Raw genomic sequence first — 22,193 nt, 5'->3', positions numbered from 1 at the left:
GTCATGGCGGGTCGCGAGGGCGCAGCTGCCTTCATGCAGGACTACACTGCCTTCGTGACAGAATTCAGGACCGTGTTTGCCCACGACGTCCACGGACAGGACGCGGACGCTGCTCTCTCCGCCCTCACCCAGGGTTCCAGCTCAGTAGCGGACTACGCCACGGAGTTCCGCATCCTCGCTGCCCGTTGCTCCTGGAACGAGTCTGCACTGTACAGCGCCTTCCGACGGGGCCTGGGGGACGCCATGAAGGACAGCCTGTCTGGAAGAGACAGACCAGCGACCCTGAACCAACTCGTCTTCCTCTCCATAGCCATAGACGAGCGCAACCGGGAACGCAGGCGCGAGCGGGCGCACCAACACCACAGCGCACCCAGACCGTCTCCACCTCCCTCTACCGGTCTCTCTCGGCCTGCCCCGGCCTCCCTCGCCCCCCCAAACACCGCTGGAGAGGAATCCATGCAACTGGGCCGGACCCGACTGACCCCTGCAGAGCGTGAGCGCCGGAGTCTGAACGGACTATGCATATACTGCGCTAGCCCAGCGCACGCCGTCGACTCCTGTCCCTCTGCGCCTCCCAGGGCGGCAAAAAGAGTAGGCTCACTCACCAGGGGGTACCGAGTAAGCCGGCTCATCCATCCCTAATCCCGGACCCGTGCCGCCAGGTTCACTGTCACCCTCGCCTGGCAGGGGCACACGCTCTCCGTCCCTGCCCTCATCGACTCCGGTGCCGACGAGAGCTTCGTGGACGTCCAGTTCGCCCACAAAGCGGCGCTCCCTCTCTCCCCTCTGGAGAGGCCCCTCTCGGCTTTCGCCCTGGATGGCCATCCCATGGGCCCCATCACGCACCGGACCCTGCCCCTCACCCTCACAGTCTCGGGAAACCACGTGGAGGACATCCGCCCCTTCGTCATCCACTCTCCCGACGCTCCATTCATCCTAGGGAGGCCCTGGCTGGAACTCCACACCCCTCATGTCTGCTGGAGCTCGGGGCACATCCTCAGCTGGAGCACCACCTGCCACGCCCGCTGCCTCCGAGCTGCTCAGACCTCCACTCGGGTTGACCGGCCCCGTCCCGCTCCTCCGGACCTCTCCACGGTCCCTTCGATGTACCACGACCTCGGAGAGGCCTTCAGTAAGGAGCGCGCCCGCACACTCCCCCCTCATCGACCCTACGACTGCGCCATCGAGCTCCACCCTGGCGCCCCTCTCCCAGCCAGTCGTCTCTACAACCTCTCCCTCCCGGAGAAAGCAGCCATGGACACCTACATCTCCGAGTGCTTGGCCGAGGGTCTCATCCGACCATCTCGATCCCAGGTGGCAGCGGGGTTCTTCTTCGTTAAGAAGAAGGGAGGAGATCTGAGGCCGTGCATCGACTACAGGCTGCTCAACAACATCACGGTCAAGAATAAATATCCACTCCCCCTCATGAGCTCCAACTTCGAACCCCTCATCAGTGCCACCATCTTCACCAAGTTGGACCTCAGGAACGCTTATCACCTGGTGCGTATCCGTGAGGGGGACGAATGGAAGACCGCCTTCAAGACCTCCCGTGGCCACTACGAGTACCTCGTCATGCCCTTCGGCCTCACCAACGCCCCCGCCGTTTTTCAGGCGCTCATGAACGACGTGCTCAGGGACATGCTGGACGTTTTTGTGGTCCTCTACCTGGACGACATCCTGGTGTTCTCCAGGAGCGCTGAGGAGCACGTCCAACACGTCCGCATGGTCATCCAGCGTCTCCGGGAGAACCGACTGTACATTAAGGCGGAGAAGTGCACCTTTCACTCCTCGTCAGTGGAGTTCCTGGGGCTCATTGTGGAGGGAGGCCTGACGCGACCCGACCCCCGCAAAATCAAGACCGTGGTCGAATGGCCTCAACCCACTACCCGGAGGCAACTCCAGAGCTTCCTTGGCTTCGCTAACTTTTACCGCCGTTTCATACGGGACTACAGCCGGGTAGCAGCTCCCCTCACCCACCTCACCTCATCCCTGCGTCCGTTCATCTGGACACCGGCTGCCAGCGCCGCCTTCTCCGCGCTCAAGGAGCGCTTCACCACCGCTCCGGTCCTTCTCCATCCTGACCCCTCCAGGCAGTTCGTGGTCGAGGTGGACGCATCGGACACAGGCATCGGTGCTGTTCTGTCCCAGCGGTCAGTGGAGGACCAGAAGTTGCACCCCTGTGCCTTCCTCTCCCGCCGGTTCACCCCAGCTGAGGTCAATTACGACATCGGGAACAGGGAGTTGTTGGCGGTGGTGGGGGCCTTGGAGGAGTGGCGCCACTGGCTTGAGGGCGCGGAACACACCACCCTCGTCTGGTCGGACCACAAGAACCTGACCTTCATCCGGGCGGCCAAGCGCCTCAACTCCCGCCAGGCGCGGTGGTCACAGTTCCTCGGGAGGTTCGATTTTACCCTCACCTTCCGGCCCGGCTCCCGCAACGCCAAGGCCGACGCGCTGTCCCGCCTCCACGCGCCCGAGGCGCCCCCCGCGGAGCCTGAGACCATCCTGCCGGCCTCACGTGTCATAGGGGTGGTTACCATGAACATCGAGGCAGTGGTGAGGCAGGCCCAACGCGCCCATCCCAGTCCGGCCAACGTCCCTCCTCGCCGGCTCTTCGTGCCCGACTCGGTCCGGTCCCGGGTGCTCCAGTGGGGCCATGCCAGCCGGTTTGCGTGCCATCCCGGGGTTCACCGCACCCTCTCCTTCCTGAGCCGACGGTTCTGGTGGCCCTCCATGAGGTCCGACGTCCGGGAGTTTGTTGTCGCCTGTCCCGTCTGCTCCCGCAGCAAGGAGTCCCACCAGCCCCCGGCTGGCCTCCTGCGTCCTCTCCCGGTCCCCAGCCGTCCCTGGTCCCACATCGCCCTGGACTTCATCACCGGTCTTCCCCCCTCCAGGGGCAACACGGTCATCCTCACCGTGGTGGACCGGTTCTCCAAGGCGGTCCACCTGGTGGCGCTCCCCAAGCTCCCGTCCTCTGCGGAGACCGCCGAGCTCCTCGTCCAGCACGTCTACCGGCTCCACGGCCTCCCCAGGGACATTGTCTCAGACCGTGGGCCTCAATTCACCTCCCAGGTGTGGAGGGCCTTCTGCAAGGAGATAGGCGCCACTATCAGCCTCTCCTCTGGCTACCACCCGCAGACCAACGGCCAGGCCGAACGGGCCAACCAGAGCCTGGAGTCCGCTCTCCGCTGTGTGTCGGCTCTCCACCCCACCTCCTGGAGCACGGACCTGCCCTGGGTCGAATACTCCCTCAATGCCCTGACCAGCGCTGCCACTGGCAGGTCTCCGTTCGAGTCATCCCTCGGGTACCAGCCCCCGCTGTTCTCTCTCCAGGAGTCGGAGGCCTCCGTCCCCTCCGTCCAGGCCCACCTCAGCCGCTGTCGCCGTGTCTGGAGGGAGGTCCGCAGGGCCCTGCTCCGCTCCAACGAGCGCTCCTGCCGCGGGGCCAACCGCCGCCGCACTCCTGCTCCGGTGTACCGGCCCGGTCAACGTGTCTACCTCTCCACCGCTGATCTTCCGCTCCAGGTCCCCTCCAGGAAGCTGGCTCCGCACTTCGTTGGGCCCTTCGAGATCGACCGTGTCCTGAACCCAGCTGCGGTACGCCTTAAGCTCCCTGCTTCCATGCGGGTACACCCTGTGTTCCATGTGTCCAAGGTCAAGCCTGTCTCCTCGAGTCCCCTCATGCCTTCTGCCCCGGCTCCTCCGCCTCCCCAGATGGTCGACGGGCATCCCCAGTGGACGGTTCGGCGGCTGCTGAAGGTGCGCCGCCGGGGTCGGGGTTTCCAATACCTGGCGGATTGGGTGGGGTACGGCCCCGAGGAGTTCAGCTGGATCTCCAGGCAGCTCATTATGGACCCGTCTCTCCTCCGGGACTTCTACCGGGCCCATCCTGACGCCCCCGGTCGGTCGCCAGGTGGCTCCCCTCGGGGGGGGGGGTCCTGTTACGGCTCGCATGCCCTCGCCTCCACAACCGCCTCCCTCTCTCCCCTCTGGGCCCGCTGCGCGCTCGGGGCGTCCTACGCGCTCTACCGCACGTCGCATCAGCCCAGGCATGCAACGCTCTGACTCTCCGGAGTTTCCCCCCACTACCGGGCGTTCCCCGTCTCCGGCCAGCTCCGCGGACTCGGCAGTCTCCTCCCACCCCGGTGACGAAGAGTCGGATCCCGACATGCCCAGCACATCGGCCCGTGCGCAAAGACAAGAAGGCGCGCTCGTCTCCGACGATGACGCGGGCGCGGCTCTACTCACCGGTTTCCAATTTATCATCACCACACCTGTCCCTCGTTCTGCAATCACCTTCAACCCCTACAAGAACCTGGTCTACACTCCACTCATCGCCAGATCTTACCATAACCTTTATGTGGTAAAGTATAGCCTAGCCTACGATTTACTTACCTGTATTTTATAGTGCTTTTTCTCGTTCCCTGTTTGTGATTACTATCACTCACCCTGCCTCTCCTCCTCGTCTCTCCAGTTTCCCGGACCCCCTCTGCTGAGTGTACCAGCTAGCAGAGCCCTCACCCTGCTCCACCTCCCGATCCCTCCGGCTCCCTTGAGCCAAGGACATTTATTATTATTTAGTGGCAGTTTAGTGGCTCCTATTATTTCATCCTATTATATTTTTTGGCATCCTCTTTTGTGGCTCCCCCTTTGTGTTATCTTATTAAATCGCCCCTCCGGGCTTTACCGTTCCTTGCCTCCTCCTTTCCTGTTGCGCCTGGGTCCCTAACCAAACCATCACAATGAGATCGTCATCTATAGATTCCATATGAAGTGAGTGAAAACATGGTATCAAATTGTATTCCCTGTTATTAAGCAGTCATTGTGTTGTACGAAGGCATTTTACAGTATTATTACACCAGGATTAGAAGTAACTCAGAAAAAAAAAAACTTTGACGTATCTGTCTGTAACACGGCCTAGTAGTCTATAAAAGCCTGCTGATTCACAATACAATAATATTGTGACACTTTGGTTGGTTTGGGGTGTTAGGGTTCTACCTGTAGACAATCTGTGGAAATATAAAGTAAATCCAACCAGTAGATGGGAAATGATGCAGGATTACCTTGGAACTCCTTTTTCAGGGCAGGCCTTTAGTATTTGGCTCTTTTTTGCAAATGTGGTGAATCACTTTATTGAAGAATTTCATGGCTTTTTAAAAACAAGTAAAAAGTCTGATCATTAATTTTATGAAGGGGATAAGTCAAAGTTATGAAAACATAAGGTCAGGTTATATTCTATCCCTGATAGAAGAGTAGAACCAAGAAATGTTCCTCATACAAAATAACTTTGTGCTCTTTCCGCCTATAATAAGGCCTTATATAGGAGGCTGCTGATTCAAAATAGAACCAAATATTGGCATCCTGGTTGCTTTGGGATGTAGGGACACTACCTGTATACCATCTGTGTGCAAGTATGATGTAAAAACAACCATCTGGTATAAAATGATTGTGCAATATCGGAATCAGAGGACAATGCTCGTTTTTGACAACCTGGACCTTATTTACGACATATTATAAGACGTTTGACTCACCGAGATCACTTTGGTGTAGTTCGGAGGCATGTAGAAGAAATTTAAAATCCAGCGCGAGCCAGTATATCCATGTAATGGTAGTGGTGGGGGCACTGAGAATGCAGTTTCTAAAAATCTATTTTCTGCCGTGAAACGGTTGTTTTCATCAATCTGTCTTGATGAATCGCTAGTTGTGCTTACATAGAGCATGCCTGTTGTGGTTTTCACAAGTTTACATATGTATGTGCTGCGACTAAATAGTTTGATGCTAAATATAAAAAAAAAAAAGCATTTCCAGATTAACTAGAATCTTACTTTATGCCGAATTATATGCCAGAACGTCAACTAACACCTAGGTGAGTTTCTTGTCTTTGAAATCGAGAGTTTAACATGTTTTTGAATTATTTTTCAAGATGCCCATCCACATCCATTGTATGACCAAAACGGTGGTAGAGCAATTATCAACTTTTCGAAAATGCTAGTTTTGTCAACATTTTGATCTGAACCATTGTATATGATGATAAGTATCCTTAAAACAGGGCTAAACATGCATTTTCCCTTTACTACTCCTTTAAGGGTCTCCGACTGATGATTTGACTCGTCGACTTTCAGGGGGCAGCCCTAACTTCTGGTGACACATTACTGATCTACATCCTTCACCCCAATATCTCTCATTCTACCCCCCTTCTCTCTCTCCTCCCCTTCTCTCTCTTTCGTTCTCTCTCTCTCCCTCTGCTCCTTTTCTCTTTCTATCTTCCCCTTCTCTCTCTCTCTTTCTCTCTCTCTCCCTCCGCTCCCTTCCTTTCTCTCTCTCCTCCCTTTCTTTTTCTCTCTCCCTCTGCTCTCTTTCTTTCTCTCTCTCCTACCTTTCTCTCCTCCCTCTGTCCCTTCTCACATCTCTCTTCCTCTCATTCTCTCCCTCTCTTGCTGTTCCTCTCCTGTGCTATCCAGGTGAGCTACTACTTCCCCCTGAAGACTCTCTGGCGGTCCTTCTTCAGCGCCCTGGTGGCGGCGTTCACTCTGCGCAGCATCAACCCCTTTGGTAATAGCCGGCTGGTGCTGTTCTATGTGGAGTTCCACGCCCCCTGGCACCTGCTGGAGCTCCTTCCCTTCATCCTGCTGGGCATCTTTGGGGGCATCTGGGGGGCGTTCTTCATCCGCGCCAACATCGCCTTGTGCCGCCGCCGCAAGACTACCTGGTTGGGACGCTACCCTGTCCTTGAGGTGACTGGCTGACTGATTGATTGGCAGAGTGATTTGTTGACTGACTGGTCAGAGCAGCAGGGGGCAGGACAGGGCTTCAGCTGTTGTCTGCTCCTTGCCCTCTTCCAGGTGCTGGTGGTAACCGCGGTGACAGCTGTGGTTGCCTTCCCCAGCGGCTACACGCGCATGTCTACCAGCGCGCTCATCTCTGAGCTCTTCAACGACTGCGGCCTGCTGGACTCCTCCCAACTCTGTAACTATGAAAACGTCAATGTGACACGCATCAGTAATGGGCTCCCTGATAGGCCGGCTGGGAGAGACGTGTACACCGCCATGTGGCAGCTGTCCCTCGCACTCGTCTTCGAAGATACTCATCACCGTGGTTACCTTCGGCATGAAGGTAGACAAACACACATTTCTTCATGGGTGTGTGCGTCTGGTCTGTGTGAGAGTGTACCATATGTGTGAGGGTGAGTGTGTGTGTGTGTGTGAGGGTGTGAGAGTGAGTGTCTGTGTGTGAGGGTGTGTGTGTGTGAGAGTGAGTGTGTGTGTGTGTGTGTGTGTGTGAGGGTGTGTGTGAGTGTGAGCAGGGCCGGCCCTGTCCATCTGGAGGCCCTGAGCAGGATATTGGCTTGGACCTGCCGGGGGGAAAAAAAATATGGATGTTTTTTAGGCAGATTTAGAGGAACATCTCATTTTAAATTAACAGGATTACACTACTGTGATGTCATTCAGTATTTTCTCCTTTTCTCACTCACTTTGTCACCACCTGCTCTCCCTTTAAGTCATGTTTCACTTCCAACAGACAGGAACATAGGCAGACACACTGAGCACTTTTAAATTGACATTAACTGTTTGTCCACAAGGAGGCTCCAAACCTGCGGTATTAAAACATCTACTTTTGATTTAATAGAAAGATAAAGCATTCTACAAAAGATTGTAGTTTGATGTTTATATTTATTTGTCCACATTATCTATCAAGATAAAGTATGAAGTGCAAAGCAACATGCAGCACACAAATCAAGTGCAAAACCACTTAGATCACTTAGATTGGCCAATGGCAATGCAATGAACTATGCAGTAAGAGTAGTGTAAAACAAGTAAACAATAAACATAATTGGCCAACGGCCATGCAGTGAACTGTGCAACAACAATGTGCAACTGTCCAATGAACAGTAGTGCAAAAACAAACCAGCCTGATGTACTTCAAATCCTAGACCATTCAGTCATTCAAATGTAAACAAAATGAACAAGAAAACAATTAGCTAGCAGCAAGCTAATTAACAATTGTATCTCTAAAAGACACACTTGTGTTGCTAAATCCTAAATGTGTGAGTGTGTGTGTGTGTGTGTGAGGGTGTGAGAGTGAGTGTGTGTGTGTGTGTGAGGGTGAGTGTGTGTGTGAGGGTGTGTGCGTGTGTGCTTGGGAGTGTAGGCGTGTGAGAGAGAGAGCGTGTAAATCTACGGTGCCAACCTTCTCCAGGTGCCCTCAGGTCTGTTCATTCCCAGTATGGCGGTTGGCGCCATCGCTGGTCGGCTGCTGGGCGTGGCCATGGAGCAGCTGGCGTTCTACCACCATGACTGGTTGGTGTTCAAAGGCTGGTGCTCTCCAGGAGCCGACTGCATCACCCCGGGTCTCTACGCGATGGTGGGGGCGGCGGCCTGTCTGGGTGAGTCTGGTACCAGCTGCTTGTTTTCAGACCACTGGGGCTCCTCAGTGCTCAGTGCTGAGCTAACAGGCAACATTGTGGCTGCTTAACTATGCAATGATCACTCCTTCTGCCTTGCCCCTTCCCCCAGGTGGAGTGACCCGTATGACCGTGTCCCTGGTGGTCATCATGTTTGAGCTGACGGGCGGGCTGGAGTACATCGTGCCTCTGATGGCGGCGGCCATGACCAGCAAATGGGTGGCAGACGCCATTGGCCGGGAGGGCATCTACGAGGCTCACATCCGCCTGAACGGCTACCCCTTTCTAGAGGCAAAGGAGGAGTTCAGCCACAAGACGCTGGCCATGGACGTGATGCGTCCCCGCCGGGCCGACCCGCCCCTGTCGGTGCTGACGCAGGACGGCCTGAGCGTGGAGGACGCCGAGGCGCTGATCTGCAGCACCTCCTACAGCGGCTTCCCCGTGGTCGTATCCCAGGAGTCTCAGCGCCTGGTGGGCTTCGTGCTGCGCAGGGACCTGGTCATATCTATAGGTGGGAAGGACACACACACACACAGCGACTTTAAAGTCGTTTAATTCTTGTCACAAAGTGACACACAGCACACGTGACAACGTGTGAAGGCAGAGCACACACACTAGGGCTGGGACTTTTGCCCAAAAATCATATTCGAAGTTCGTTTCTTTTTTCGGTCGGTTCGGTTCGGTCCTTCTTCGCCGCCCTGGTGGCGGCGTTCACTCTGCGCAGCATCAACCCCTTTGGTAACAGCCGGCTGGTGCTGTTCTATGTGGAGTTCCACGCCCCCTGGCACCTGCTGGAGCTCCTTCCCTTCATCCTGCTGGGCATCTTTGGGGGCATCTGGGGGGCGTTCTTCATCCGCGCCAACATCGCCTGGTGCCGCCGCCGCAAGACTACCTGGTTGGGACGCTACCCTGTCCTTGAGGTGACTGGCTGACTGATTGATTGGCAGAGTGATTTGTTGACTGACTGGTCAGAGCAGCAGGGGGCAGGACAGGGCTTCAGCTGTTGTCTGCTCCTTGCCCTCTTCCAGGTGCTGGTGGTAACCGCGGTGACAGCTGTGGTTGCCTTCCCCAGCGGCTACACGCGCATGTCTACCAGCGCGCTCATCTCTGAGCTCTTCAACGACTGCGGCCTGCTGGACTCCTCCCAACTCTGTAACTATGAAAACGTCAATGTGACACACATCAGTAATGGGCTCCCTGATAGGCCGGCTGGGAGAGACGTGTACACCGCCATGTGGCAGCTGTCCCTCGCACTCGTCTTCGAAGATACTCATCACCGTGGTTACCTTCGGCATGAAGGTAGACAAACACACATTTCTTCATGGGTGTGTGCGTCTGGTCTGTGTGAGAGTGTACCATATGTGTGAGGGTGAGTGTGTGTGTGTGAGGGTGTGAGAGTGAGTGTCTGTGTGTGAGGGTGTGTGTGTGTGAGAGTGAGTGTGTGTGTGTGTGTGTGTGAGGGTGTGTGTGAGTGTGAGCAGGGCCGGCCCTGTCCATCTGGAGGCCCTAAGCAGGATATTGGCTTGGACCTGCCGGGGGGAAAAAAAATATGGATGTTTTTTAGGCAGATTTAGAGGAACATCTCATTTTAAATTAACAGGATTACACTACTGTGATGTCATTCAGTATTTTCTCCTTTTCTCACTCACTTTGTCACCACCTGCTCTCCCTTTAAGTCATGTTTCACTTCCAACAGACAGGAACATAGGCAGACACACTGAGCACTTTTAAATTGACATTAACTGTTTGTCCACAAGGAGGCTCCAAACCTGCGGTATTAAAACATCTACTTTTGATTTAATAGAAAGATAAAGCATTCTACAAAAGATTGTAGTTTGATGTTTATATTTATTTGTCCACATTATCTATCAAGATAAAGTATGAAGTGCAAAGCAACATACAGCACACAAATCAAGTGCAAAACCACTTAGATCACTTAGATTGGCCAATGGCCATGCAATGAACTATGCAGTAAGAGTAGTGTAAAACAAGTAAACAATAAACATAATTGGCCAACGGCCATGCAGTGAACTGTGCAACAACAATGTGCAACTGTCCAATGAACAGTAGTGCAAAAACAAACCAGCCTGATGTACTTCAAATCCTAGACCATTCAGTCATTCAAATGTAAACAAAATGAACAAGAAAACAATTAGCTAGCAGCAAGCTAATTAACAATTGTATCTCTAAAAGACACACTTGTGTTGCTAAATCCTAAATGTGTGAGTGTGTGTGTGTGTGTGTGAGGGTGTGAGAGTGAGTGTGTGTGTGTGTGTGTGAGGGTGAGTGTGTGTGTGAGGGTGTGTGCGTGTGTGCTTGGGAGTGTAGGCGTGTGAGAGAGAGAGCGTGTAAATCTACGGTGCCAACCTTCTCCAGGTGCCCTCAGGTCTGTTCATTCCCAGTATGGCGGTTGGCGCCATCGCTGGTCGGCTGCTGGGCGTGGCCATGGAGCAGCTGGCGTTCTACCACCATGACTGGTTGGTGTTCAAAGGCTGGTGCTCTCCAGGAGCCGACTGCATCACCCCGGGTCTCTACGCGATGGTGGGGGCGGCGGCCTGTCTGGGTGAGTCTGGTACCAGCTGCTTGTTTTCAGACCACTGGGGCTCCTCAGTGCTCAGTGCTGAGCTAACAGGCAACATTGTGGCTGCTTAACTATGCAATGATCACTCCTTCTGCCTTGCCCCTTCCCCCAGGTGGAGTGACCCGTATGACCGTGTCCCTGGTGGTCATCATGTTTGAGCTGACGGGCGGGCTGGAGTACATCGTGCCTCTGATGGCGGCGGCCATGACCAGCAAATGGGTGGCAGACGCCATTGGCCGGGAGGGCATCTACGAGGCTCACATCCGCCTGAACGGCTACCCCTTTCTAGAGGCAAAGGAGGAGTTCAGCCACAAGACGCTGGCCATGGACGTGATGCGTCCCCGCCGGGCCGACCCGCCCCTGTCGGTGCTGACGCAGGACGGCCTGAGCGTGGAGGACGACGAGGCGCTGATCTGCAGCACCTCCTACAGCGGCTTCCCCGTGGTCGTATCCCAGGAGTCTCAGCGCCTGGTGGGCTTCGTGCTGCGCAGGGACCTGGTCATATCTATAGGTGGGAAGGACACACACACACACAGCGACTTTAAAGTCGTTTAATTCTTGTCACAAAGTGACACACAGCACACGTGACAACGTGTGAAGGCAGAGCACACACACTAGGGCTGGGACTTTTGCCCAAAAATCATATTCGAAGTTCGTTTCTTTTTTCGGTCGGTTCGGTCCTTCTTCGCCGCCCTGGTGGCGGCGTTCACTCTGCGCAGCATCAACCCCTTTGGTAACAGCCGGCTGGTGCTGTTCTATGTGGAGTTCCACGCCCCCTGGCACCTGCTGGAGCTCCTTCCCTTCATCCTGCTGGGCATCTTTGGGGGCATCTGGGGGGCGTTCTTCATCCGCGCCAACATCGCCTGGTGCCGCCGCCGCAAGACTACCTGGTTGGGACGCTACCCTGTCCTTGAGGTGACTGGCTGACTGATTGATTGGCAGAGTGATTTGTTGACTGACTGGTCAGAGCAGCAGGGGGCAGGACAGGGCTTCAGCTGTTGTCTGCTCCTTGCCCTCTTCCAGGTGCTGGTGGTAACCGCGGTGACAGCTGTGGTTGCCTTCCCCAGCGGCTACACGCGCATGTCTACCAGCGCGCTCATCTCTGAGCTCTTCAACGACTGCGGCCTGCTGGACTCCTCCCAACTCTGTAACTATGAAAACGTCAATGTGACACGCATCAGTAATGGGCTCCCTGATAGGCCGGCTGGGAGAGACGTGTACACCGCCATGTGGCAGCTGTCCCTCGCACTCGTCTTCGAAGATACTCATCACCGTGGTTACCTTCGGCATGAAGGTAGACAAACACACATTTCTTCATGGGTGTGTGCGTCTGGTCTGTGTGAGAGTGTACCATATGTGTGAGGGTGAGTGTGTGTGTGTGAGGGTGTGAGAGTGAGTGTCTGTGTGTGAGGGTGTGTGTGTGTGAGAGTGAGTGTGTGTGTGTGTGTGTGTGAGGGTGTGTGTGAGTGTGAGCAGGGCCGGCCCTGTCCATCTGGAGGCCCTAAGCAGGATATTGGCTTGGACCTGCCGGGGGGAAAAAAAATATGGATGTTTTTTAGGCAGATTTAGAGGAACATCTCATTTTAAATTAACAGGATTACACTACTGTGATGTCATTCAGTATTTTCTCCTTTTCTCACTCACTTTGTCACCACCTGCTCTCCCTTTAAGTCATGTTTCACTTCCAACAGACAGGAACATAGGCAGACACACTGAGCACTTTTAAATTGACATTAACTGTTTGTCCACAAGGAGGCTCCAAACCTGCGGTATTAAAACATCTACTTTTGATTTAATAGAAAGATAAAGCATTCTACAAAAGATTGTAGTTTGATGTTTATATTTATTTGTCCACATTATCTATCAAGATAAAGTATGAAGTGCAAAGCAACATACAGCACACAAATCAAGTGCAAAACCACTTAGATCACTTAGATTGGCCAATGGCCATGCAATGAACTATGCAGTAAGAGTAGTGTAAAACAAGTAAACAATAAACATAATTGGCCAACGGCCATGCAGTGAACTGTGCAACAACAATGTGCAACTGTCCAATGAACAGTAGTGCAAAAACAAACCAGCCTGATGTACTTCAAATCCTAGACCATTCAGTCATTCAAATGTAAACAAAATGAACAAGAAAACAATTAGCTAGCAGCAAGCTAATTAACAATTGTATCTCTAAAAGACACACTTGTGTTGCTAAATCCTAAATGTGTGAGTGTGTGTGTGTGTGTGTGAGGGTGTGAGAGTGAGTGTGTGTGTGTGTGAGGGTGAGTGTGTGTGTGAGGGTGTGTGCGTGTGTGCTTGGGAGTGTAGGCGTGTGAGAGAGAGAGCGTGTAAATCTACGGTGCCAACCTTCTCCAGGTGCCCTCAGGTCTGTTCATTCCCAGTATGGCGGTTGGCGCCATCGCTGGTCGGCTGCTGGGCGTGGCCATGGAGCAGCTGGCGTTCTACCACCATGACTGGTTGGTGTTCAAAGGCTGGTGCTCTCCAGGAGCCGACTGCATCACCCCGGGTCTCTACGCGATGGTGGGGGCGGCGGCCTGTCTGGGTGAGTCTGGTACCAGCTGCTTGTTTTCAGACCACTGGGGCTCCTCAGTGCTCAGTGCTGAGCTAACAGGCAACATTGTGGCTGCTTAACTATGCAATGATCACTCCTTCTGCCTTGCCCCTTCCCCCAGGTGGAGTGACCCGTATGACCGTGTCCCTGGTGGTCATCATGTTTGAGCTGACGGGCGGGCTGGAGTACATCGTGCCTCTGATGGCGGCGGCCATGACCAGCAAATGGGTGGCAGACGCCATTGGCCGGGAGGGCATCTACGAGGCTCACATCCGCCTGAACGGCTACCCCTTTCTAGAGGCAAAGGAGGAGTTCAGCCACAAGACGCTGGCCATGGACGTGATGCGTCCCCGCCGGGCCGACCCGCCCCTGTCGGTGCTGACGCAGGACGGCCTGAGCGTGGAGGACGCCGAGGCGCTGATCTGCAGCACCTCCTACAGCGGCTTCCCCGTGGTCGTATCCCAGGAGTCTCAGCGCCTGGTGGGCTTCGTGCTGCGCAGGGACCTGGTCATATCTATAGGTGGGAAGGACACACACACACACAGCGACTTTAAAGTCGTTTAATTCTTGTCACAAAGTGACACACAGCACACGTGACAACGTGTGAAGGCAGAGCACACACACTAGGGCTGGGACTTTTGCCCAAAAATCATATTCGAAGTTCGTTTCTTTTTTCGGTCGGTTCGGTTCGGTCCTTCTTCGCCGCCCTGGTGGCGGCGTTCACTCTGCGCAGCATCAACCCCTTTGGTAACAGCCGGCTGGTGCTGTTCTATGTGGAGTTCCACGCCCCCTGGCACCTGCTGGAGCTCCTTCCCTTCATCCTGCTGGGCATCTTTGGGGGCATCTGGGGGGCGTTCTTCATCCGCGCCAACATCGCCTGGTGCCGCCGCCGCAAGACTACCTGGTTGGGACGCTACCCTGTCCTTGAGGTGACTGGCTGACTGATTGATTGGCAGAGTGATTTGTTGACTGACTGGTCAGAGCAGCAGGGGGCAGGACAGGGCTTCAGCTGTTGTCTGCTCCTTGCCCTCTTCCAGGTGCTGGTGGTAACCGCGGTGACAGCTGTGGTTGCCTTCCCCAGCGGCTACACGCGCATGTCTACCAGCGCGCTCATCTCTGAGCTCTTCAACGACTGCGGCCTGCTGGACTCCTCCCAACTCTGTAACTATGAAAACGTCAATGTGACACGCATCAGTAATGGGCTCCCTGATAGGCCGGCTGGGAGAGACGTGTACACCGCCATGTGGCAGCTGTCCCTCGCACTCGTCTTCGAAGATACTCATCACCGTGGTTACCTTCGGCATGAAGGTAGACAAACACACATTTCTTCATGGGTGTGTGCGTCTGGTCTGTGTGAGAGTGTACCATATGTGTGAGGGTGAGTGTGTGTGTGTGAGGGTGTGAGAGTGAGTGTCTGTGTGTGAGGGTGTGTGTGTGTGAGAGTGAGTGTGTGTGTGTGTGTGTGTGAGGGTGTGTGTGAGTGTGAGCAGGGCCGGCCCTGTCCATCTGGAGGCCCTAAGCAGGATATTGGCTTGGACCTGCCGGGGGGAAAAAAAATATGGATGTTTTTTAGGCAGATTTAGAGGAACATCTCATTTTAAATTAACAGGATTACACTACTGTGATGTCATTCAGTATTTTCTCCTTTTCTCACTCACTTTGTCACCACCTGCTCTCCCTTTAAGTCATGTTTCACTTCCAACAGACAGGAACATAGGCAGACACACTGAGCACTTTTAAATTGACATTAACTGTTTGTCCACAAGGAGGCTCCAAACCTGCGGTATTAAAACATCTACTTTTGATTTAATAGAAAGATAAAGCATTCTACAAAAGATTGTAGTTTGATGTTTATATTTATTTGTCCACATTATCTATCAAGATAAAGTATGAAGTGCAAAGCAACATACAGCACACAAATCAAGTGCAAAACCACTTAGATCACTTAGATTGGCCAATGGCCATGCAATGAACTATGCAGTAAGAGTAGTGTAAAACAAGTAAACAATAAACATAATTGGCCAACGGCCATGCAGTGAACTGTGCAACAACAATGTGCAACTGTCCAATGAACAGTAGTGCAAAAACAAACCAGCCTGATGTACTTCAAATCCTAGACCATTCAGTCATTCAAATGTAAACAAAATGAACAAGAAAACAATTAGCTAGCAGCAAGCTAATTAACAATTGTATCTCTAAAAGACACACTTGTGTTGCTAAATCCTAAATGTGTGAGTGTGTGTGTGTGTGTGTGAGGGTGTGAGAGTGAGTGTGTGTGTGTGTGAGGGTGAGTGTGTGTGTGAGGGTGTGTGCGTGTGTGCTTGGGAGTGTAGGCGTGTGAGAGAGAGAGCGTGTAAATCTACGGTGCCAACCTTCTCCAGGTGCCCTCAGGTCTGTTCATTCCCAGTATGGCGGTTGGCGCCATCGCTGGTCGGCTGCTGGGCGTGGCCATGGAGCAGCTGGCGTTCTACCACCATGACTGGTTGGTGTTCAAAGGCTGGTGCTCTCCAGGAGCCGACTGCATCACCCCGGGTCTCTACGCGATGGTGGGGGCGGCGGCCTGTCTGGGTGAGTCTGGTACCAGCTGCTTGTTTTCAGACCACTGGGGCTCCTCAGTGCTCAGTGCTGAGCTAACAGGCAACATTGTGGCTGCTTAACTATGCAATGATCACTCCTTCTGCCTTGCCCCTTCCCCCAGGTGGAGTGACCCGTATGACCGTGTCCCTGGTGGTCATCATGTTTGAGCTGACGGGCGGGCTGGAGTACATCGTGCCTCTGATGGCGGCGGCCATGACCAGCAAATGGGTGGCAGACGCCATTGGCCGGGAGGGCATCTACGAGGCTCACATCCGCCTGAACGGCTACCCCTTTCTAGAGGCAAAGGAGGAGTTCAGCCACAAGACGCTGGCCATGGACGTGATGCGTCCCCGCCGGGCCGACCCGCCCCTGTCGGTGCTGACGCAGGACGGCCTGAGCGTGGAGGACGCCGAGGCGCTGATCTGCAGCACCTCCTACAGCGGCTTCCCCGTGGTCGTATCCCAGGAGTCTCAGCGCCTGGTGGGCTTCGTGCTGCGCAGGGACCTGGTCATATCTATAGGTGGGAAGGACACACACACACACAGCGACTTTAAAGTCGTTTAATTCTTGTCACAAAGTGACACACAGCACACGTGACAACGTGTGAAGGCAGAGCACACACACTAGGGCTGGGACTTTTGCCCAAAAATCATATTCGAAGTTCGTTTCTTTTTTCGGTCGGTTCGGTTCGGTCCTTCTTCGCCGCCCTGGTGGCGGCGTTCACTCTGCGCAGCATCAACCCCTTTGGTAACAGCCGGCTGGTGCTGTTCTATGTGGAGTTCCACGCCCCCTGGCACCTGCTGGAGCTCCTTCCCTTCATCCTGCTGGGCATCTTTGGGGGCATCTGGGGGGCGTTCTTCATCCGCGCCAACATCGCCTGGTGCCGCCGCCGCAAGACTACCTGGTTGGGACGCTACCCTGTCCTTGAGGTGACTGGCTGACTGATTGATTGGCAGAGTGATTTGTTGACTGACTGGTCAGAGCAGCAGGGGGCAGGACAGGGCTTCAGCTGTTGTCTGCTCCTTGCCCTCTTCCAGGTGCTGGTGGTAACCGCGGTGACAGCTGTGGTTGCCTTCCCCAGCGGCTACACGCGCATGTCTACCAGCGCGCTCATCTCTGAGCTCTTCAACGACTGCGGCCTGCTGGACTCCTCCCAACTCTGTAACTATGAAAACGTCAATGTGACACGCATCAGTAATGGGCTCCCTGATAGGCCGGCTGGGAGAGACGTGTACACCGCCATGTGGCAGCTGTCCCTCGCACTCGTCTTCGAAGATACTCATCACCGTGGTTACCTTTGGCATGAAGGTAGACAAACACACATTTCTTCATGGGTGTGTGCGTCTGGTCTGTGTGAGAGTGTACCATATGTGTGAGGGTGAGTGTGTGTGTGTGAGGGTGTGAGAGTGAGTGTCTGTGTGTGAGGGTGTGTGTGTGTGAGAGTGAGTGTGTGTGTGTGTGTGTGTGAGGGTGTGTGTGAGTGTGAGCAGGGCCGGCCCTGTCCATCTGGAGGCCCTAAGCAGGATATTGGCTTGGACCTGCCGGGGGGAAAAAAAATATGGATGTTTTTTAGGCAGATTTAGAGGAACATCTCATTTTAAATTAACAGGATTACACTACTGTGATGTCATTCAGTATTTTCTCCTTTTCTCACTCACTTTGTCACCACCTGCTCTCCCTTTAAGTCATGTTTCACTTCCAACAGACAGGAACATAGGCAGACACACTGAGCACTTTTAAATTGACATTAACTGTTTGTCCACAAGGAGGCTCCAAACCTGCGGTATTAAAACATCTACTTTTGATTTAATAGAAAGATAAAGCATTCTACAAAAGATTGTAGTTTGATGTTTATATGTATTTGTCCACATTATCTATCAAGATAAAGTATGAAGTGCAAAGCAACATACAGCACACAAATCAAGTGCAAAACCACTTAGATCACTTAGATTGGCCAATGGCCATGCAATGAACTATGCAGTAAGAGTAGTGTAAAACAAGTAAACAATAAACATAATTGGCCAACGGCCATGCAGTGAACTGTGCAACAACAATGTGCAACTGTCCAATGAACAGTAGTGCAAAAACAAACCAGCCTGATGTACTTCAAATCCTAGACCATTCAGTCATTCAAATGTAAACAAAATGAACAAGAAAACAATTAGCTAGCAGCAAGCTAATTAACAATTGTATCTCTAAAAGACACACTTGTGTTGCTAAATCCTAAATGTGTGAATGTGTGTGTGTGTGTGTGAGGGTGTGAGAGTGAGTGTGTGTGTGTGTGTGAGGGTGAGTGTGTGTGTGAGGGTGTGTGCGTGTGTGCTTGGGAGTGTAGGCGTGTGAGAGAGAGAGCGTGTAAATCTACGGTGCCAACCTTCTCCAGGTGCCCTCAGGTCTGTTCATTCCCAGTATGGCGGTTGGCGCCATCGCTGGTCGGCTGCTGGGCGTGGCCATGGAGCAGCTGGCGTTCTACCACCATGACTGGTTGGTGTTCAAAGGCTGGTGCTCTCCAGGAGCCGACTGCATCACCCCGGGTCTCTACGCGATGGTGGGGGCGGCGGCCTGTCTGGGTGAGTCTGGTACCAGCTGCTTGTTTTCAGACCACTGGGGCTCCTCAGTGCTCAGTGCTGAGCTAACAGGCAACATTGTGGCTGCTTAACTATGCAATGATCACTCCTTCTGCCTTGCCCCTTCCCCCAGGTGGAGTGACCCGTATGACCGTGTCCCTGGTGGTCATCATGTTTGAGCTGACGGGCGGGCTGGAGTACATCGTGCCCCTGATGGCGGCGGCCATGACCAGCAAATGGGTGGCAGACGCCATTGGCCGGGAGGGCATCTACGAGGCTCACATCCGCCTGAACGGCTACCCCTTTCTAGAGGCAAAGGAGGAGTTCAGCCACAAGACGCTGGCCATGGACGTGATGCGTCCCCGCCGGGCCGACCCGCCCCTGTCGGTGCTGACGCAGGACGGCCTGAGCGTGGAGGACGCCGAGGCGCTGATCTGCAGCACCTCCTACAGCGGCTTCCCCGTGGTCGTATCCCAGGAGTCTCAGCGCCTGGTGGGCTTCGTGCTGCGCAGGGACCTGGTCATATCTATAGGTGGGAAGGACACACACACACACAGCGACTTTAAAGTCGTTTAATTCTTGTCACAAAGTGACACACAGCACACGTGACAACGTGTGAAGGCAGAGCACACACACACTAGGGCTGGGACTTTTGCCCAAAAATCATATTCGAAGTTCGTTTCTTTATTAATATTAATATTAGAATATATTCAAATTATTATTAATGCTATTTTTTTTACCATTAAATGCTTACAGAAAGACCTACCTAGGTATTAAAATAAAGTTGTGCACGTTCTGTCCACTAGTGGGCATTGTATCATAGGCAATATCGATAGACAATGATGTTTTCAGAAGCAAATACAGCAAACAATGTCAACAACTGTTCTTTTAATTAAATTCAGACCCTGGCTTGAACAGTAGGTTCTCATCAGGTTTTCACTGTTTGACAAAAATAAATAAAAATAAGCCAGTCAGGCTAGGTACTGAAAGACAAATAAAGGATAAAGATAAATAAAGGTAGTATCATGATGTATATCCCATTAATCAAACATGTAGCCTAGGCTAAATCAGAACTTGCCATTATGGGCTATCTGGCTGCAGTATGTAAGACTCAACAACCCTCCTCAAACATCTACAGGTTGTTGGCCAAAAAGACAAGGTGATTCACACTTTCTGGTTCTAGAGAAGAGCGCTTCTTTGTTACTATGTTCCCCGCTGTGGAAAACACTCGTTCCGCCCTCACGGAGGTCACACATATTGCCAGGTAGCGCCATGCCGGCTGGGCAAGGTGGGGGTACTTGAGGCTTTTCCACCACCAGGACAGCGGGTTGCTGTCAGACGGGGGCGGGGTCTCACTCTCGTACACCATCATCTCTCTTTGGAGCACATCTTCATTTGGCTTAATAACTGTTTAAAAGAAAATAGTAGTGTTATTGTGCTGTTTAAGTTTCATAATGCACTTTTTATATTTCCAATGTAGGGCTATAGCGAGTTTGAGTTGTTATGAAAGGCACTCAATAAAATTAGATTTAAATGTTTTTGTAATTATTATTACCTCCTGGTGACTTTTGGCAATACACATCGCCAAAGAGGTCCCCCATTACATGGCGCTAAGAGCATTGTTCCTCTGGCGCTGCTGTGGCTCATCCGTTCTAGTCGCTGCGTTCTCCTCTTGGCCTTCCACCTCGTTGAGCTTTGCCAGCTCCACACGAACCACCTCTCTCACTGCCTGCTGCTGCTCTCGTTTCAAATGAACCAGCCGGTGAAAACGCAGGTCGAGGTAGCTGGCGGTGTTAAGTAGCAAGAAGGCATCTTTTTCGGGGCCATATTTAAGCAATAAACCACGAGAGGCCGTGTGTTATAGTGATTTGTGACGCGAAGCGGAGTGCCTAAAACCCCCCTAGCTGTTATAAAATCACTAACATACGGCCTCGAGTGTTATAGTTACTACAGCTATTAGTGTAAAATAAACACACAGCAATGTAAAATATGAACATTTATTCAAAACGAAGCATCATACCCTCAATTCCGCCGAGCAAAATAGTTCCCCCAACAAAAGGGTTGCCAAGCAACAACAACAACAACTACAATGCTTTGGATCAAATGGGAGGCGCATTAATACTGAAAATGGAATGATATGCGGTCCCAGGTGTGTGTTACAAAGTATTTTAACACAGCTTCCAGCCAATCAGAATCAAGAACCAGAACTGACTGTTGTATAATGCGCCTTTAGATCACTTGACATTATTTTTTTCATCTCCCTCAGTTCTGTCGGGTCATCGGTGGACCGCTGTAGTTGTGACAGAAGCAGGTACTGCAGGGGGAGGGACCGCTGATGCTGTTGGGTAGTTTTCGGTTGATAACGCCAAGGTGGCTACTTTGAACGGCTTCAGCACGTCTTTCACCTGTGGGACAAACATACAATTAGGATAACTAATCCTAGTGCCACTAGCTAGCTAGCTAGCATGCTATGCTGCTAGTAAGCGCAGTACTGTCAGCCACGTACTGTACACAAAACACAAATGGTAACGTTAGCTACGTTAGGCTCATGACGTGCTACGTTTGTAAACGGTAACGTTAACATTAGGCTCATAATAGGCAAGTATATTATTAGACCCAACATCATTACTGACCTCATTACAGGCTCCACTCCACACTGCTGAGCTCCAGACGGCTGAGTTTCTTCTCCATTATCACCGCTGCAACAGAGGCTTGTTGATCTGCTGCCCAACAGATCATGTCGTAGGTACTGTTCCAGCGGGTGGGGCAGTCGTTGATGAGCTGGACAGGTTTGAGACCAAGGAGCTTCTGCTTGGATTCGAGGAGGTAGCTGTCTGTAGCAGAGTGCTTGAAATGCTGAGTGGCAGCCTTCAGGCGACTGGTGTTGCAATGGCACGCTCTGCAAGCCCTTTCTTCACTGCTAAGTTGATTGTGTGAGCCATGCAGGGCATATCGGTGATCTCCAGGTGCCTCTCTACAGCGTTGACATAGTTGGTCGCGTTGTCTGTTGTGATGGCAAGCACAGACTCCCGGTCCACGTTGTAGTCTCGTAGAATACGCTCTATACACGTGGAGACATTCTCTGCTGTGTGAACGGTTTGAAGCTCAGACGTGTCGAGAACGACATTTCTCATTTCCCAGTCCTCGTCTATGAAATGGGCTGTGACCGTCACATAGGACTCAGTTGCTAGAGACGTCCACCCATCAGTGGTCAGTGCAATTTTTTCTCCACGGGTCTATTTTAACAAATGCTGGGTTTTGAAGCCTCGGCGCTACCAATAAATAACTTATTTAGACGCGTTCTGTCCGAGTGAAATTATTTTTCCGAGGTAGTCTTCTTCTGTGGTGGTGGCGGTGCTTTGAAGCTTCAACCCAGCATTTGTTAAAATAGACACTTTTGCTTAGGTAAGTGAAGTTTCATGTTTATCTGACACTTGTAAATATGAGCGCCTCTCCTAACTAGGCCAACACCGATTTATTTTGACGGCAAAGTGAATGGACCAA

At 52.6% G+C, this 22,193-nt stretch overlaps 1 pseudogene across 1 annotated transcript; it reads left to right on the top strand.

Moving 5' to 3' along the window:
- The first annotated feature begins 9,078 nt into the window (after positions 1 to 9,078).
- Positions 9,079 to 19,265, top strand: LOC311311490 (annotated as a pseudogene). Its single transcript has 17 exons — positions 9,079 to 9,321; positions 9,430 to 9,700; positions 10,778 to 10,964; positions 11,095 to 11,493; positions 11,635 to 11,897; positions 12,006 to 12,276; positions 13,350 to 13,536; positions 13,667 to 14,065; positions 14,173 to 14,474; positions 14,583 to 14,853; positions 15,927 to 16,113; positions 16,244 to 16,642; positions 16,711 to 16,723; positions 16,877 to 17,051; positions 17,160 to 17,283; positions 18,516 to 18,692; positions 18,823 to 19,265. The product of its transcript is annotated as an uncharacterized misc_RNA (transcript).
- The last annotated feature ends 2,928 nt before the right edge of the window (positions 19,266 to 22,193 follow it).

This window comes from Borostomias antarcticus (genome assembly GCF_949987555.1).
Source record: "Borostomias antarcticus genome assembly, chromosome: 1".
NCBI classification, from domain to species: domain Eukaryota; kingdom Metazoa; phylum Chordata; class Actinopteri; order Stomiiformes; family Stomiidae; genus Borostomias; species Borostomias antarcticus.
Note: the sequence above shows the minus strand (reverse complement) of the source record. Positions and strands in the feature narration are given on the sequence as shown.